This window comes from Ambystoma mexicanum, chromosome 5q, assembly GCF_040938575.1.
Source record: "Ambystoma mexicanum isolate Mex_15411 chromosome 5q, UKY_AmexF1_1, whole genome shotgun sequence".
Taxonomy (NCBI): domain Eukaryota; kingdom Metazoa; phylum Chordata; class Amphibia; order Caudata; family Ambystomatidae; genus Ambystoma; species Ambystoma mexicanum.
The window spans coordinates 46,301,108-46,319,181 of record NC_090933.1 but is presented as its reverse complement, the minus strand read 5'-3'; the positions used below and the strand labels follow the sequence as shown (position 1 = coordinate 46,319,181).

Below are 18,074 nucleotides of genomic sequence, written 5' to 3'. Positions count from 1 at the left end.
CGTGCAGACCGCCACCAGTTGGGGGGTTGGGGGGGGAGAGATATATATCCTAAAGCCAGTGAGCCCACGGTGGAAGGTCGGGACACTGGGAGGGAGCTGGAGAAGGCATTCCCTAATTGGAACAAAAGGCACATTTCCTACGGCTTACATCATTAACTGATTTTCATAGCCCCAGTATTTGGGGAGATACAAATACACCTATGATGTGAGAGAACCTGCCAGGAGAGTATACCAGGTGTTTTATGAGTCTGGGACCCACACCCAAGTTGCAATATCTTGAAAAGAGAATCCCAGGGAAAACTCATGCTCTTAGGATTTTGAATTGCATTGAATGTGGAAAATACTTGGGGGGAAGGTAGTCCTTTCCCCTGGATTGGATTGGATTGCAAAACTAAGAGGAGGGGTTTATCCTCTTGGGCTACAATGAACTTGGTCATTATTCTAAACTTTTGTTTTGGCAGAAAGAAACCTGGGGAATGGAGTAATTCCCTGGAACTGTGACATTATCCTTTTGGAACATTTGTTCAATGTATACCTTTTTGTTGAACTTGAGCATTTGTGCACTTTCGAAGCCAAAGACAATACCCTTAGCACCTTAGAGTTACTTTTAGGATGAGAGGTCTAGGATAGGATTTCGGACACAGCACAGTTTTGCATTGGACATGGACAAAGGACAGACCCTTAGTTTTTGGTTGAGGTAGGGAAATACCACCTTGATTAGGGACAGTGAGGCATTTTCCAACCCCTTTATTTAATAAATGTCTATACAATCATCAGGAGTTCTCTGTTTCTGCATCTCATTCCTGGTTCCTCACAAATGGCTACACTCAAAATTCAGTTAAATGCAATACAATAGTGTGATAAGGCGGAAGAAGAGAAGGGAAATCAGAGCCAAATCAAGTCCCTTTTAGTTGATCATCAAAGCAGGGAGATTTAATGAATGATGTCATGAAGGGTGGGTCTGCTGTATCCTGAAAGACACTTGGATGATCCAATGAGAGATAAAGCCTTTTCCATGGGAGCTGCTTTTCTCTAATACTGGACTTTGTGTTTTTGTTTTAAAGACGGACAGGAAACTGGGTCTCCTGAGGAAGAAGGTGTATACGAATGGGCATATTAAGGAAATCGATGCCGTGAAAGAGAAGCCAAAGAAGTGCACCTGTTGTGCATTGTAAGAAGGACCCTGTTGGCCTGGTTTGCAGCAGAAGTTGATACGTTATTGACATTGTTGAAGTTAGCGCTTGGAACGCGAACAGGCCAGCTGAAGCCAAGAAAAGCTTAGCCGGTCTACTGGAACAGCTGCGGCCGTGTCCGCAACGCTGCTCCTAGCCCCACCTTCTCGGAGGAGGAGTCACGGCTAAACACTTCCTTGTGCATCAGCCGTTCAGAAGCGTGGGCCGGGCCGGCACGTCCTATCAACATCGAGGAGTCCGCTAGGGACGAGACAGCTGATCGCACTGACGGTTACATGTAAGAGGTGCAGCAGCGGCTATAAAACGTGCTGAAAACCAGAAGAGTCAAAACAATGAGCGATTGAATAAGGTGAGCGATCCAAAGCTTAAGAGGAATGTATTGATCCTATTGACAGCTGTCAGTCCGCTGCCACATTTCTTTTATGTGTGCACAAGCGAATGTGAGAGGGGGCCAACAACAACCGGACCAAGGAGACCCTCAGCAACCTATTCTTTTCTTTATGTATAACTTATGTTTGACCTGTCGAAGATACTAATTTGAGTGAAATAAAGCCAGTTCTGAGTTCACAAGTCTATCAAGTGGTTTATCCCTAACTGCATTGGGCACATTTGGTGGCAGCGGTGGGATAGACCGGAACACGATGGAGGAGTTGGTAAAAACATTGAGCGAGGGGCAACAACTGCTATAGCAAGCTCTACAACTTCAATGTCAACAGGCTCAAGCTGATAGACAAGCCTTTCAGCAAGCCCTGCAAATGCAACAGGCTCAGTTGTTGGAGGCCACGAATATAAGAAGTCACCCACAGGTACTAACTTCTGTCCTACAAAAGTTCACTAGTGGCGAAGACCCTGCTCACTTCTTTGTCAACTTCGAAAGAGTCGCCAGAAAGGCCCAGTGGCCTGCCGAGAGATGGTGTCACTACATTGCACCCCTCATGACCGGGGAGATGCAAAGCGCCTATCAGGCGCAAATCCCTTGGGAGACATCAGTTATCCTGACATGAAACGAGTCGTGCTGGAAAGACTTGGACACAATGAAGAGGCGTATAGGATCAAGTTCAGAGATACCAAGCTACTGGCAGAAGAGACTCCCCGACAGCTGTTCTACCGGGTAAAAGAGTTGGGGGATAAGTGGCTGCAGACAAGCTCTTCGAATACTCATGAGCTGGCGGAGAAAGTAGTGTTAGAGCATTTTGTGGAGGCTTTACCACCACCGATGCAGAGGTGGGTCAGACAACATCACAGGCCTGCATTAGGGGATCTTACCCATCCATCACCAGAACTGGGGGAAACCCTTCTCTTACGGGGACCCGACCCTCCAGTGGTCCTCGATGGCCAAATTCAATGATCAGAAAACCTGAATGGGAAGGTGCAAGGTTTCGCCCGAACACTGAAGGATCAGGGACTGTGTATGTCTCCCAAACCTCCTATCCTCAGTGCGCGTGGGCCGCAATGTTTTGAATGCGGGGATTGGGGGCATTTAACAAGACTATGTCCAAAAAAAGTCAAGACAGAACTGTAGTGATACACGAAATTGCAACCTTGCCAATCAGGGCTTTAGATGACAGCATTAGCCGCTGAAAGCCAATAGTGTATTCAAAGTATGTGCTAAAAATGCTGACAGTAGTCTGTTGTAGCACTTCCATTATGCAGTAGTGAGCTACAAGGAATATGCAGGCCTAGTATGAAATAGGTCACATTAAGCATTGTTGATAGACAGGCAGGGAGGGCCCCTAGCTCTGTACCTAATAGGTATTTTTGGAGTGTTTGGAACATTATGGCACCTATATAGCGCTTAGATAGCCAGTCTTAAGCGCTATAAACACTAAGCTATGAGTGCATGCCTTTTAGAGCTTGCAGATGGGGTTAATACATCCCTGCTTCCCTTAGAATATTCAGCCTCACTAACGGTAGCCCTGGCTCCAAGCTAATCTTGCTTTTCTCTGGGAAGGTACTGATAAGACATTCCTCAGCCAGCGCAGATGGGAACCAAGGAGGGGTAGGAGCGAGCAGGGTGCCTCTCAGAGAGAGTTGGGTTTTTTCCATGAGCCAGTTGCACAGGGAAAGTTCTGGAACTGTGCGTCATGGTGACTGACAGCAAGAGATTATAAAATATCCATGCACACATGACTCGTGGGGAGATCGTCCTGTGGACTTGATTCGTGCAGAAACAGGTGCCCGGAATTGGCTCTCACGGTGTCCTCCAGCATTGTTTTTCTATGAGCGGGGCTTGTTTTACAGCTAGCTTATGAAAAGCCAGGTCTCCCAGTGCTGATTAAAGGGACGTAAGACTGTGTTTCTCTATGTTTCTCTATATTTCTCTATGTTTCTCTATGTTTATCTAAGTTCCATGTTTCACTATATTTTGCATTGCTCTTTGTTTTATGCTTTGTAATATTCTTTAACTTGAATACCAAATGTATATGAAATTCACTGCTTAGAATAAATATGCTAAAACTTTGAGGGTGTCATTTGTCACTAGCATGAGATCACTGCTCAGCACAATAGAACCTGTATTTTGGGCTGAATTGGGTATTTTTGCTCTCAAAGGGCTGGCCCCGAGGAAGATTTTGCCAATATCAAGACATTTGGTGGCAGCTTTGTGGGATTTGTGAAGAGCAGTGCCATGCTATGACATGACAAAGTGTGTGAGAGAACACAGTGTAGAGTGGGGAGCAGGCTGTCGCATTTCCTTGATGGTCTCACTGCAGCTCTGAGACTTCAAAAGGCAGCAATGTTGTGTCGGCTTGCCGTGGCCGATAGCTTGTGTGGTTAAGACTCCCTTCAGTAAATCAGTCGTGACTGACTTATTGCATGGGATTGGTGCCAGGGAGTACAAGGCGATAAACGAGCGGGAAATGGCTTTGTTTAAAGCACTCCGATGAATGGTTAAGAAAGATGTATGCTCAATTAGAAAAGAATTTTATCATGCGGTTTCCCCAGTTTAAAGTTGTAATTTGGAATGCATAGTGAGACGGAGTTCTCATCTCTATTCTGTCATGAGGGCAGGAAAAAAAATAATTGCAAGAATTTGACATGCAAATTGTGAATAGTGATTTAACCATTGACTCAGCCCCAGTGTGCTAGCGAGTGGGGGCTGTAATGTTCGGAGGCGAAGGTTCGCTTTTTTTTTTTATGTATGCTTTTGAATGTTGGCATTCCTGAATAATGAGGAGCCATGCTTAGGAGAATGAGTAACATCTGTGCTGAGAGCCTAAAGAGTTTTGTTTTTCTTTTGGCAACTGTAAAATTCCATGTGCTGGTAGTGGCGAATTCTGTTTTAAAGGAAACACACTAAAATGACTATATTGCATTTTAGGCTGTGCCATGCTTATATTGGGTGAGAGACTCACTTAAAAGGAAAGTGAGTGAATGTTATTTGGATTTTCGATTTTTGTGTATTGATTTGAATTTGCAGAATCAGTTTGCAATGGTTTGGGGGGAAAAACAATTTATATTTTTCTAAATTGCCCCTGGAGTATTTTTGATCCCACGCTATGCCATGGATTTGTGCTGTTGTCTTATAAGTGATGTATGATTTGGAAATAGTAACCTGTTGACTGTGATACATGGTGAAAAAAAAAATAATGTTGTTGACACATTAAACAGCCCACAAGTAATAGAGTGTGGGTTGTTCTTGCAAAAAAAAAAAACGTGCAGGGAGCTGCAAACTAAATATGGCATTTTTTATTTTTTAAATGCACTGAACTGAGTGGTTATAGTTTGGCAATGGTACAACAGAATGAAACATCTGTGTGTGATAAGATAGCACAAAGATTTAATGGGTTGTGAGTTCTCTTGAAAGATCGCACATTACAAGAAAAAAAAGACGCTTTGACATTTTGCAAAATTACATGGAGTAGAATCTGATGACAAGAAAAGTGCCGCTTTTGAAAACAAGAGTCTTGCTGTGTGTGCAGAGCTTGTGCCTTGAAGCTGTTTTGGGCGAGGTGCGTGAAGGCAAACAAAAGCAGAAACAGTACAAGAAAGAGTTAATCTGGGTGAACTGTCTGAAACAAGTGCTTCCCATTGAAGCCGCCACAGTATAAGAGTTATAGGCAAAAGAGATAAGCTGCGTGCTCATGGCGCTGCCAGGTGCACACGAAAGATAAACAATGCCTGCATTCCTGAGGAAGGAGGTGCAAAAAACAGAGAGCTGTTCAGAAGTAAAGAATTTGCCCAGTAAACTGTGGTACGGAGCAAAGGCTTCATGCAGGATGGCAGACGGGCACATCACATCTGAACATTTACCTATGCATCTGTGAATGGGCCAAGAAAAGACAGCTGCCCATTCCAACAGACATTACTGTGCAAACCGCATTCCCATGTGATGTGATGTGAAGGGAAACGCTATTGCTGTGCAAGCTGCATTCCAGTGCTCCATGTGATGTGAACTGAAGTAAAGCGCTGTGCACTGGAAAAGAAACCTCTAGGCGCTTTGAGAAGAGAAAATACACATCTGGCAAACTGCAAGCTACATTGCCAGGGATGGAGTAACTGACAAAGACATTATGGCATTCCAGATGGAAGCAAAACTGTCAAAAAGTGCTTAGCCGTTTTGCAAGAGACAACATGCAGAGCAGGGCTTTGAAGTACAACATGAACACTGCACATTAGCCATGATCCAGAAGCCATACGGCTTAGTGCAAGAATGAATGATTTGTTGAAGCAACAAAAGAAACTGACTTAGACTATCGCACTCAAAGGGGTGGTTCAGGAAACAGCAAACACCCTTTGGAAAAAATGACAAGTGAAAAAACCAGAGGCCTGAAAAACACTGCCTGTATGAAGAATAAACAAAGCTGCTGCTTGTACAACTGTAGGCGGTATTGGACTGAAAGACTTTACCTTTGAAAAATGGAGTGATGACAGCAGGGCAACCTAAACCAAGATCATGGGACACTGGAAGCAAGTTGGCGCCTGGCATTGGTGATCGCTTTGGTGAAAAAGAAAAGCATTGTGCGACCTGGGTACTTACTATATGGCTTTGTAAAAGCACAGATCAGTCTGAGGTACCATTGACCAGCTATGATTGCATTGCACAAATGAGTTTGTGATTAGGCAGCCACACCCCGTATGGTTGAGTGTAAATAAGCCCCCAGAAAAATGCAGAAGGGTGATAAATAATTGCAGTAGCAATGATAAAGTGTGTAGTTACCTGATGAGACTTTTTGAAGATGGGGGTGGTATTATGGGAAGGGGTGGATAACGCTGATATTGAAGTTTTTGATGACATCCTAACATGAAGAATAATGATATTGAAGTTTTGATGACATCCTAACATTTCTGTTTGTATTTTGCCTAGGCATAAAAGCAAGACAAGGCATTTCATAATATCAGAAATAGATGTATGCAGTTTGTGGGTGACACTGATCTCATAGAGTATGCGAGTTACTGATATGCGAGTCAACTTTAACGTGCCCTGCACCGCACTCAATGCTGCAACCTGCGAAAAGTGTCCAACAGAGTAATAACTCTTGCTGAACTGGCACGATGCAGACTTGGCTAATTACCAAGTATTTGATGCTACACATTCAAATGACTCAGTTGCTGGAAATAACTTAAATTACATGGTTTGCCCTTTCTTGTTTAAAGGACTATGGACAATGAGTTGTGGACTGTAACATCAGGCACCACAAACAGATGTTTGACACAGCAATTGAATGCTAACACATTGAAAAATGGTTTTTAAATGCACTGCTAAGATGAATCTGAAAAAACGAAATGGTTTTACTCTTCCAACTGAATTGCTTTAACCAGAGATGTTTTGTTTTTTGAAAAAAAAAAAATATTCTACATTGCACGTAGGCAGGAAAATGATTTATGAATTGTTGGGGCAGCAGAATTATGCAAGCAGGAGCGTAATTTATTTTGAGATAAGATGAGTGCGCACATCAAAGTCACCTGTGCGTAGGTTAAGATTCTTAATTGAAGTAATGCTGCCAAGTGTGTGAGCTATAATTTGAAATGGTAATCTTTGAAACACTGGATACATTTACAGCCAGCTTAAGGCAGGTAAATGAAACCATGACTGACTTGATGTTTGATTTCATGACACAGAGTGTGACACGGTTTTTGTTAAACCAACCAGTTTCATGTTTTGTGGGGACAGCTGTCTCCAGCACACTAATGCAAAGAGTCACCTTTTGATTGTAGACATTTGGAATAATTCTTTGGAAAAGCGCTACAAATGAGTATCCATATGGAATTGCTAGTGTACTGGCCTGGCACATTGTCGGGCATCTTTTGTCACTGAATGGATACAACAATTTGTTAATCTGTCTAATGTGATGTTTTTCTGACCAAGAACTGCAGCGAGTGTTCTCGCCAAGATTTTATGGACTATAACTTGACTAAATGAATTTGTTTAATGTGATGAAACAGCCACTGCCGGATAGTAGTATGGTGTTTGTGGCTAAAGTTAATATTGTATATGGTAGATATCCCACTTGAAGAAGAGTATTCTCCAAGTCACAATAGGTAGACACTGTGAACCTGTTAGATTTTCCAGTAGTAAGACAACATGTAAATTGTAGGCTGGTAATGCACACCTTCATTATTACAGTGATACACTTAGACATAGGTTTATCATGAGGCAATGTTTCCTTAGTACTACCAAGCTGCTACAAATGGAGTCCATTTCTATGGCCCATCACTAGAGTGCGCGTAGCTAGGGAGCTAGATTCATTAATTGCAGGAGCTTTATATGCTTGTGACATAGAAACTGTGCACAATAAGATAGCCACTATGGGTTCTGATGCCAGCTCTGCTATAGAACTTCTGGCCTAGTGGGGCCCATTGATATGCCCAGCACTGCTACAAGTATTGACAGCCAACTGAAGATGACAGAATTTTAGGTATGAAGACATTTTTGTCTGCCATAGGGCAGGTCAACAAGACTGCTAAATACACACAATGCATTGTATGGCAAACATTGTTTAATCAGCAGGTGTTGGCTTTTTACTGGGTGGGGGCGACCATCCTCCACTCACTGGCACGCAGAGCTACAGTTACCAGCATACATATGGATTGAATTGCTTGTTTTTTGATTGCATGAATAACACATGCCATTGCTTTGATGTAAATTAGTAGAATTGTTTTTATTTAGACAACCTGGTGCCCATGGGTTCACCTTGTTCACGAAATTAGATGGTTTCTGGTTGGGTTCCACCTACCTGGGGGAAGTGTCTAGTCACACAGCCCATAGTCACGCTTGAATGCCCTGGGATCAGGGGGAGGTAGGCCCTTAGAGTGAAAAGGCTGCCAGGTTTTAGAATTGGTAACCATACATAAATGCAATAGTGCATTGTAGATTAGACTACACTGGATTGCCTTGACATTTTAACTGCATGCTGCTTTTTAACTGACAATCAGTTATACAAAATTGATTTAGGTATTTTTGTGTAGGCCATGTTTTGGCTAGAGTAAATGTCCATGTTCACTTGGTGTAGGTATTTTTGTGTAGGCCAGGTTTTGGCTAGAGTAAATGTCCATGTTCACTTTGTGTAGGCCAGGTTTTGGCAAGGGTATATGTCACTGTTCACTTTGTGTACATTTTTGTTTAGGTAGTGTTTTACCTTGCATGCCACGCTAACTAACCGCTAGAAGATAGTTTGCTTAAACCTCTTGCAAAGCCCCAAGGTCTTTATCACTGCACTAAATACTATATTGATAGGTATTAGTCAGCATTTGTCGCACAAACGTTGAATAGGGGTGGAATGTAGTGATACACGAAATTGCAACCTTGCCAATCAGGGCTTTAGATGACAGCATTAGCCGCTGAAAGCCAATAGTGTATTCAAAGTATGTGCTAAAAATGCTGACAGTAGTCTGTTGTAGCACTTCCATTATGCAGTAGTGAGCTACAAGGAATATGCAGGCCTAGTATGAAATAGGTCACATTAAGCATTGTTGATAGACAGGCAGGGAGGGCCCCTAGCTCTGTACCTAATAGGTATTTTTGGAGTGTTTGGAACATTATGGCACCTATATAGCGCTTAGATAGCCAGTCTTAAGCGCTATAAACACTAAGCTATGAGTGCATGCCTTTTAGAGCTTGCAGATGGGGTTAATACATCCCTGCTTCCCTTAGAATATTCAGCCTCACTAACGGTAGCCCTGGCTCCAAGCTAATCTTGCTTTTCTCTGGGAAGGTACTGATAAGACATTCCTCAGCCAGCGCAGATGGGAACCAGGGAGGGGTAGGAGCGAGCAGGGTGCCTCTCAGAGAGAGTTGGGTTTTTTCCATGAGCCAGTTGCACAGGGAAAGTTCTGGAACTGTGCGTCATGGTGACTGACAGCAAGAGATTATAAAATATCCATGCACACATGACTCGTGGGGAGATCGTCCTGTGGACTTGATTCGTGCAGAAACAGGTGCCCGGAATTGGCTCTCACGGTGTCCTCCAGCATTGTTTTTCTATGAGCGGGGCTTGTTTTACAGCTATCTTATGAAAAGCCAGGTCTCCCAGTGCTGATTAAAGGGACGTAAGACTGTGTTTCTCTATGTTTCTCTATATTTCTCTATGTTTCTCTATGTTTATCTAAGTTCCATGTTTCACTATATTTTGCATTGCTCTTTGTTATGCTTTGTAATATTCTTTAACTTGAATACCAAATGTATATGAAATTCACTGCTTAGAATAAATATGCTAAAACTTTGAGGGTGTCATTTGTCACTAGCATGAGATCACTGCTCAGCACAATAGAACCTGTATTTTGGGCTGAATTGGGTATTTTTGCTCTCAAAGGGCTGGCCCCGAGGAAGATTTTGCCAATATCAAGACAAGAACCTATTGATGTTGGGACTCTCGAAGCAGCTAAAGATGTCAATCAGTGTGGTTCTTCACCAAACCATAAGCCCTCATACCCCTATGTCTGTGAAGCTGAGGTAGAAGGTCGACCTACCAGGGCAATGTTGGACTCTGGAAGTTTACAAACAGCGGTTAACCCTGACCTGGTAGGTGGTGTGAAAAATGTAAATGAAAGTATACCCATTTGTTGTGTGCATGGTGATGTCAACGTGTATCCAGTCAAGGATATCAAGATAAAATTAGCTGGGGAACAAATGGAAATAAGAGCAGCAGTAGTGCCAGCATTACCTGAACCCATGTTAATTGTCCCTGATGTACCTGATCTTCCACGTCTTATACAGAAAGTGGAAAAACAGTTGTTGGACGAAGCTCCTTTTTATGATCAAGAGGTTGTGTCGGAGAACACTAAGGTGAAGAAGAGTAGAACTACTAAGAGACTAGAAAAACATACTTGGGTCAAACAACATATGTACCCCATTGCGGTAGACTGTAAGATTGATGAACAAGGGGATAGTTTTTGCATGGCCCAAGAACTTGACCCTCTCCCGAAGCATGCAAGAGCTTCAGTCGAAGATAAGCTAGGGGGAAAGACACCCCATTTTATTAAAGACAATGGTTTGTATTATCACATAGCTGACGGTCAGGACAAAGAAACCGTCCCCCAATTGTTAGTTCCTAGCAAATATTACCGTCCAGTACTAGAAGTTGCCCATCTTCAAGTAGGGGAGGGTCACCTCGGGTTGAGAAAACCACGCAAAAGATTCTAAGAAGATTCTATCGGCCTGGTGTATATGGTCAGGTGGCCCGTTTTTGTCAACAGTACGCAGAGTGTCAAAAGAAGAACAGGCCCAGTATCCCAAAGGCACCCCTCCAGTCCATGCCATTAATACTAGAACCATTTCAACGCATTGGGATGGATATAGTTGGGCCGATGGATCCTACAAGTAGAGGACATAAGTATCTGTTAGTGATTGTGGACTACACAACCAGATATCCTGAAGCTTTTCCCCTACATTTCACAAATGCCCAGCAGATTTGTGATGTTTTGATCCTTTTATTTCAAGAGTGGGCATTCCCAAAGATATAATCACAGAGAGGGGTACTAATTTTATGTCCGCTGTGTTGAAACAGGTGTGTGAAACACTACATATTACCCAAATCAAAACTGCTGTATATAATCCCCAAATGGATCGATTGGTTGAGAGATACAACCAAACGATCAAGCAGATGTTGAGGAAGACTGTCCTGCCAGGAGAGAGGAATTGGGATAGGATATTACTGTGGATCCTGATGACCCTAAGGAACACTCCTCAATCCTCTACGGGGTTGTTAGGGAGAATTCTCTTATAAGGCTAATTTCCCAAACCTAGTGAGTCCCCCAGCAGCTTTGCTGGATTTTTGGGGTTTGTTTTTTTCTCCTGCTAAGAGTGAGACTCTTTTCCTCCCACTCTTAGGCATGATTTGAGGTATGTCTTTGACTTTTTGTGAGCTTATGGGCTATGTTTTTTTTTTTACTCCATAGGGTATCATCTGTTTTTTTGTAGGTGTTACACAGCACCCTCAGTGCAGTAACACAGGGGTGTCATAGTGACCCCCAAACATAGACTCCATACCCTGGGACTGACTGCTGTCTCCCAGGGCATGTAAAGTCACCATTGACTTTACTAGTCCAAAATTGTGAACAGAACTAGTACAAACCATCATATTGTGGAAGTACTGGAAGGGGTTAATTCGATTTCCCCTGGGTCTGTTTTCAAGGGGGCACTGTCCAGTCCCCCCTTGTCGAGTTTCTGGCTGGTGGCAGTGGTTACTACGCAAAATATTCCACTGGAATATTTCCTATGGGATTTTCCCATTGATTTAAACGCACCACTTTCTGGTGCAATGTTAAAGATACTGCCGGTTTATTTATTTAATATTAAATCACGGGTTGGGTCTTTTTGTCAGAACTCTTTTCTAAAATGGCGTTCGTGTCCGTCTCTGTAACTCCCACCAAGGTCGGGCCCTTTGTTCCACTTTTTGGCGGGCTTCTCCACAGAAGCCCTCCAACTGGTGCCACTCTGTCTGGGTTCCACAGGATGTGTGGGTGGGGGAATTGGCACCCTGGACTACGTTGCCTTAGCAACCCAAGTCACCCTCTGTTCTGATTGGGCCAGTGGTGAGCCGCCCGACTCACCATTTAGCATGTTTGAGTGACAGCTACGGTGTTGATGGGGGTTTTTCTGCATAAAAGCAGGGCTTTTGGGACTGGAACGTCAGAAGTCGCCACAGGACCTAAGAAATCTGAAGAGGGGAGAAGCTGAGCCATCTGCAACGACGACACCACTGGTGGAGCCCTGCTGCACCGACCTCACCACTTTCCCAACGACAAGAGAAGATCTTTTGCTGAAAGAGTCTTCTTCCTCTGAGCTGGTGGGATCAACCAGCTCGCCATTTCACCTTCCAGGACATCTCTTGGTCGAATCACCCGTGCCAAGCACCCCGGCGGCCGGATAGCCAAGCTGCACCACTGTGACCACGAATAGCAGGAACGCACCTTTCCACCGACAAACTCTGCGGCTGGTTTCTTCACTGGGCAGTGCAACGACTCCAAGTTTCCTCCTACGACGAGATCCTCTCTTCCCCTGGTCGAAACCAAGAACTGCACCCGCTGCTAGGAACAACTGCCACCGCAGGAGCTTCCTCACTCTTTAAGGTACTGTGTTTTACCTGGCCTCCCTTTCTTCGGTTTGCCCAAGGTGACCCTTAAATGCTTGGCTTTCCAACTGGGTTAGCCCCCAGACCTTCTAACTTTGTCTTTTGAACCACCCCAACCTCTTTTGAACATTTCTACAAAGACTTGAATGCATTGCTAAACCGTGTGATCTTGGGCACATTTCGCCTTGCTCCATCCAAAGTGGGCCTGGCCTATGAACTTTGGCTCTACAGTATACCCTGCCTTCAGTAACTTGATTTTGTCTCTTAAAAGTGTTGGGAACTGTTTTATTTTTATGACCTGCCTTTTTCTCTCCCTTTAACCTAATTATTGGAGGGCCATCTGAGTTACACGCTCACCTTTGTTTTGACAAAAAGTGGTGTTTTAACTTAGACTTGTCTAGTAATTGCTAAGGGAGGTGTAAATACTTTTCTAATTGTGTTGGAACTTGCTTTTGATTAATAGGGCTAGTGTATTTTCTAAAGTGTGTGTTAAATAATTATATACTTTTGATACAAAGCTCTGTCAGTGTTTGCTTGTTTTACTGTGTTTTTGGCCGTATTGTGTATCCTCTGTATACTGCCTAACTCTTCCTGAGAGAAGACTGACTGCTCAGCCACAGCTACCAGGTAAATCTAGGTGGTACAGACTGCTACCAATTGGGTTTTCTGCTTACTCCTGTAGTTTTAATATTTTTGCAGTGGTCCCCAAGGGAACTGCACAGGATTCTGCCTAACACTGGTGTACAGCGGTGGGATTTGTATTGAGGATACATTGTAGAATGCTTCTAATGCTTTAGTGCAACTAACCACAAAGCTTAGCACTAGAAAAAGTTTATTTTCTAACATGGAAAGTTACAGCCAGGAGTCCCTTTCTGCAAAAACTGCTGATTGTTTAAGAGTTCTTTGTAGACATAAGGATCTTCCTGTAAAAGGCAAGAAAATGGAATTGATAGAAAGATTGTTAGAAAACCAAAGTCTGGGTAGTGGTTCAGATGAGCCTACCTCCCTAACAAATGTAGACAACAGTGATGAAGTTAATATGGATCAAAGTGTTGATAATATTGTTGTAGAGTCAGATGAGGACAGTGAGGCCAATGTAACTGCCCCTACTGGCCCTCTGCCTGCTCTAACACCTCAAGCTATGTCTACTGGACCTTTGACAGGTCCCACATTAAGTCCTGCATTCATTGAACTAGAAAAAATGAGGCTTGAATTAGAGTTCAAAAGAATTAGTGCCCAATCTGAACAAAAGCACCAAGAACTAAGGCTCAGAGAAATGGAGCTCAAACATGAGCTAGAGATGAAGAAATTGTCTGTGGAAAGTACTTTTCTCCCCGGATCCTCTAGGAGTTCCAGTCCCAAATGACCCCGGATGCCTAAAGAGATTGTGGGTATGTATGAACCTAAGTTGGATTTGTTGGCTTGGTTGGCTATGTTTGAGTATAATCATGGGCTCCAGGACATCACAGGGAATCAGTTGCTTCCTTGGTTGTTCTCTAGGCTCCCCCCTGTTGCCTCTGATGTGGTTATGGAGTTGGGGGAGGTGGATAGGATGGACTATGAATGTGTGAAGCTAGCTTTAACAGCTAGATTTGGGAAGACCCCTTCCCAGTACCTTAAGAGGTTTAGGACCCTCAAAAAGCATGATGGTACCCCTTGGGCTACCTGGGTGAATGAAAGTTTGAAGAACTTAGAGGGATGGATTAAGGGTTACAGAGTGAACACTTATGAGGGAATGGGAAATCTTGTCATGTTGGAGTCAATGTATGATGCCTGCTCTCCTGAGCTCAGACAGCACTTAGCTGATTCAAAGGAAATAGATCCTATGAAGCTAGCTAAGGCTGCTGACTTATGGGTTGCCAACAGGGCTACTCACAAGTATTCAGGGGTCACTAAGAAAAAGGATGAGGGAAAGCAGCCACCAAAAGTGAATCCAGAGAATTCTAATACCTTGCATACCAAAGAGGGCCACAAACAACAGAATAACCAGGGTAAGCCATCAGGGAAACCCCATCAGGCTTGTGCACCTCCAGGGCACAAACCAGAAGGAGGTCAGAACAAGCCACCATTCCAGAGAGCATTTGGAACATGCTATCTCTGTGGGGCAACTGACCACATCAAAGGAGATCCCAGATGTAAGGGTAAACCTGCAGGGATCAGCACAGTCTCCCTAGCCTTCACTCCTGAGGAGGAAGTACAAGTGGCTAGTGCTCACTTTGAAGTCTTTGCTGAAGACCCTTTGGGGGTAATTCATAGAATTCAGCGCACAAGTGGCGCACGCGGCTGGCGCAGTGTGCGCGTGTGAATCCCTGCGCCAGCCGCGTGCGCTAAAATCCATTTCCGCGCACAGCGTATTCATGGATTCCAGCCACCAAAACCAGCCGTGGCGCAGCGACCCTGCAGCAGCGCCAGTTACGCCCCCAAGAACGCCTCTCGCGCAGCGAAAAGCCATCAATATACCCAATCCAGCGCAAAGGGCTGCGCTAACCCTGTACCAGCACGGCAAGCGGGCTACGTGTATCACTGGGGTGCGCGGGAAGTACCTCACGCGATTGGCCCCGTGCGAGCAGGGTACGCGTATTTCAGGGGTGCGCGGGAAGTTCCACACGCAATTTCCTCAGGGTACGCGTATCTCAGGGGTGCGCGGGAAGTGCCACATGCGATTTCAGCAGGGTACGTGTATTTCAGGGTGCGGGGCAAGTTTCACACGCGATTTCAGCAGGGTATGTGTATTTCAGGCATGCGCGGGAATTTCCACACGCGATTGGGCCCGTGCGAGCAGGGTACGCGTATCTCAGGGGTGCGCGGGAAGTGCCACACGCGATTTCAGCAGGGTACGTGTATTTCAGGGGTGCGTGGGAAATTCCACACGCGATTAGCCTGGGTATGTGTGTTCCGGGGTGTGCGGGAACTTTCACACACGATTGGTGGAAATCCACGTGTGTTCTGTCATCACGTGCAATGAGGGAAACACCCGCGCGGTCACGTCACAGACGCGCTCACGCGCTAAGGGCCTTTGGTCCAATGAAATCGCATATGCGTGCTGCCGTGCATACGCGCTAAGGGCCTTTCCTCGAATTACACGCTGACGTGCAGATTTTTCATGTGCCAAATCACTCCGTATCAAGCTGGCCACGCGTAAGCACACGGAAGACCACGCTCCTGCCCAGAAGGCCGAACTACTGCCCCCCAGAGCCCCGAGCACGCTCCCACCTGCCATCTGCTGCTGCCTGACTGCCTGCTGCCCACGTGCCCTGCCATTTGCTGGCTGCACATCAGCCAGGGGTGCTGTTGCTGTGACCACCCCTGCTGGAACCGAAGACTCCCGATTGGGATTCCATCGCTCCACAGCCCAGCCCCAGGACCCAGTTGCCCACCCACTCCTGCCTCTGGGGTTGTCATGTCGGGGCAAACACCATCTGAGACCACTGACAACCCCCGGCCAGAGAGGCAGAGGGGCACCAGCTTCAGTGCCACCAAAGTTGGTGTCCTGGTGGAGCAAGTCCTGGGGCAGTATGATGCCCTCTTCGGAAGTTCCCGCGCCGACAAGGAAGGAAGGACGGACTCGAATCTGGACTGACATCGTGACTGCCATCAACGCGGAGGGGGTGGCAGTCCGCGACTTACAACATGTCAAGAAGCGCTGGGAGGACTTCAGGTCCAGGACCCTGAACAAGGCCCGGCGCCTCTTGAAGGCAGCGGATGCCAAGGGGCGCCGGGGCCACTTGTCGGAAGAACAGATGAGGGTCCTGGAACGCATATCCCCAGCGCTCCACGTCCAGGTCCTTGAGAGGCAGACCCGTCTGGAGTCGAGCGGTAAGTGTACATGCATCCTGATTGTGAGCAGTGCGTGTGGTGATTTTTCAGTAGTGTGCAGGTTGCACATCTGTTTGTATGGGGTCGAGTATGGGTGGGGGTGTACAGGGCCGTGGGGCTAACACATGCGAGGGCTGGAATGTGTGAGACATGGATGGTGCTTGTGTGTGTAGGCTTGCATGCCAAATGCAGTTGTGTGGGCACACATGTTTGGATGAATGTGTATGTAAGTAGACATGTCCGTGATGTCACGCATGTATGTTGTTTTCGGCTGCATGTATCAGCACTGTGTGCATGTGTATGTATTTGACAAGGGTGCAACAGTGATGCAACATGGATGCATGTGACAGCGGTATGTGGAAGCCTGATTGGCAGATGTGACATGGATGCCCGTCTGAACACTGCGACACTTGGCAGAGGTGTACACATGCATGCAAGTGTGGTGGTGTGTGTACATGTGTGGTGGACTTCCTGTGTTGCATGTGATGTCTGGCTCACCTTTGCCTGCTCATGCTGTTGTATGTGTATGGATGGTGCTGGCAGTTGCGATATGGCTGTGGTATGGCTCATGTGTGCGAGTTGAAATGACGTGTGTTGGGGATTGTGATGACATGTCTGAGGTTTGCCAATGCCACTCATGTACAACTGTCATGTGTGTATGTGTCCATTGTACAGTGCCCTGATGCCTGTGTTTTGTTTCTCCCTGTCTGCAGCGTCAACTGATGAAGAGGGCGGAGAAGGTGCTGTGGAGCACAGCGGCGGGGATCCCACCGCCAGCCGGAGACGCAAGGCCCGGCTCCCCTCCCATGTTGTGATCTCGTCGGGGAGTGAGGAGTCCAATGCCCGTCCCAAGCCGCAGCTGCCGGGGGGAGGTCCAAGAGGCAGAGGTTGGAGTTGGACTCCTCGGCAGCAGAAGGGGCAGCTGGGACCCCACAGGGCCCAACAGGGGAAGATGGCACGGAGTCATCCAGGTTGGTGGGGGGTTTGGTGGAGGAGGAGGCCGTGCAAGCACCAGAGACGGGGTCTGGAGGTGGGGATCCCACTGGTGCTAGTGGTGCAGTGCAGAATCAGGGACAGGAGCCAGCACAGGCCGCCGCGGAGGTGCCTGTGTGCAATCCTGTCCCTGATCCTGTCCCTGCATCATCTTGCACCAGCAGGGATGCCTACGTCCAGACCCGTTTCCAGGCAGGGGATGAGCTCACGTCAACTGGCCTTCCTATGCCTGCGGACGTGGCTATCTGGGTTGAGCCTGTCCTGACTGGTGTGGCGTTGTGTCAACGGGCCATGCGAGGTGACCTGCAATCTTTTCATGAGGAGACTGCACGTCATCTCGAATGGCTCGTTGACCACGTCAGCTTGCTGGGACAGGTCACCCAGGCCTGATTCCTCCGTATGATGGGGCTTGCTACGACCCCCTCCTCAACTGGACCCCCTACGCGCCAGTCGTCCTCCATGCCATCTTCCCACCCATCAGTCACCTGGGTGCCCTGTGGAGCTGCCTCTGACGGTGCGGCCAGGCTGGTGGAGGAGGCATCCCTGCCACAGTCGGGAGTCG

At 46.3% G+C, this 18,074-nt stretch overlaps 1 long non-coding RNA gene across 1 annotated transcript in view; it reads left to right on the top strand.

Annotated features, from left to right (window-relative positions):
* Positions 1-18,074, top strand: part of LOC138497187 (uncharacterized) — a 319,265-nt gene that overhangs the window by 59,729 nt on the left and 241,462 nt on the right. Inside the window, exon 2 of the long non-coding RNA XR_011278532.1 lies at positions 9,944-10,152. This is a non-coding gene — a long non-coding RNA (uncharacterized lncRNA). The remainder of the gene's footprint in view (positions 1-9,943; positions 10,153-18,074) is intronic.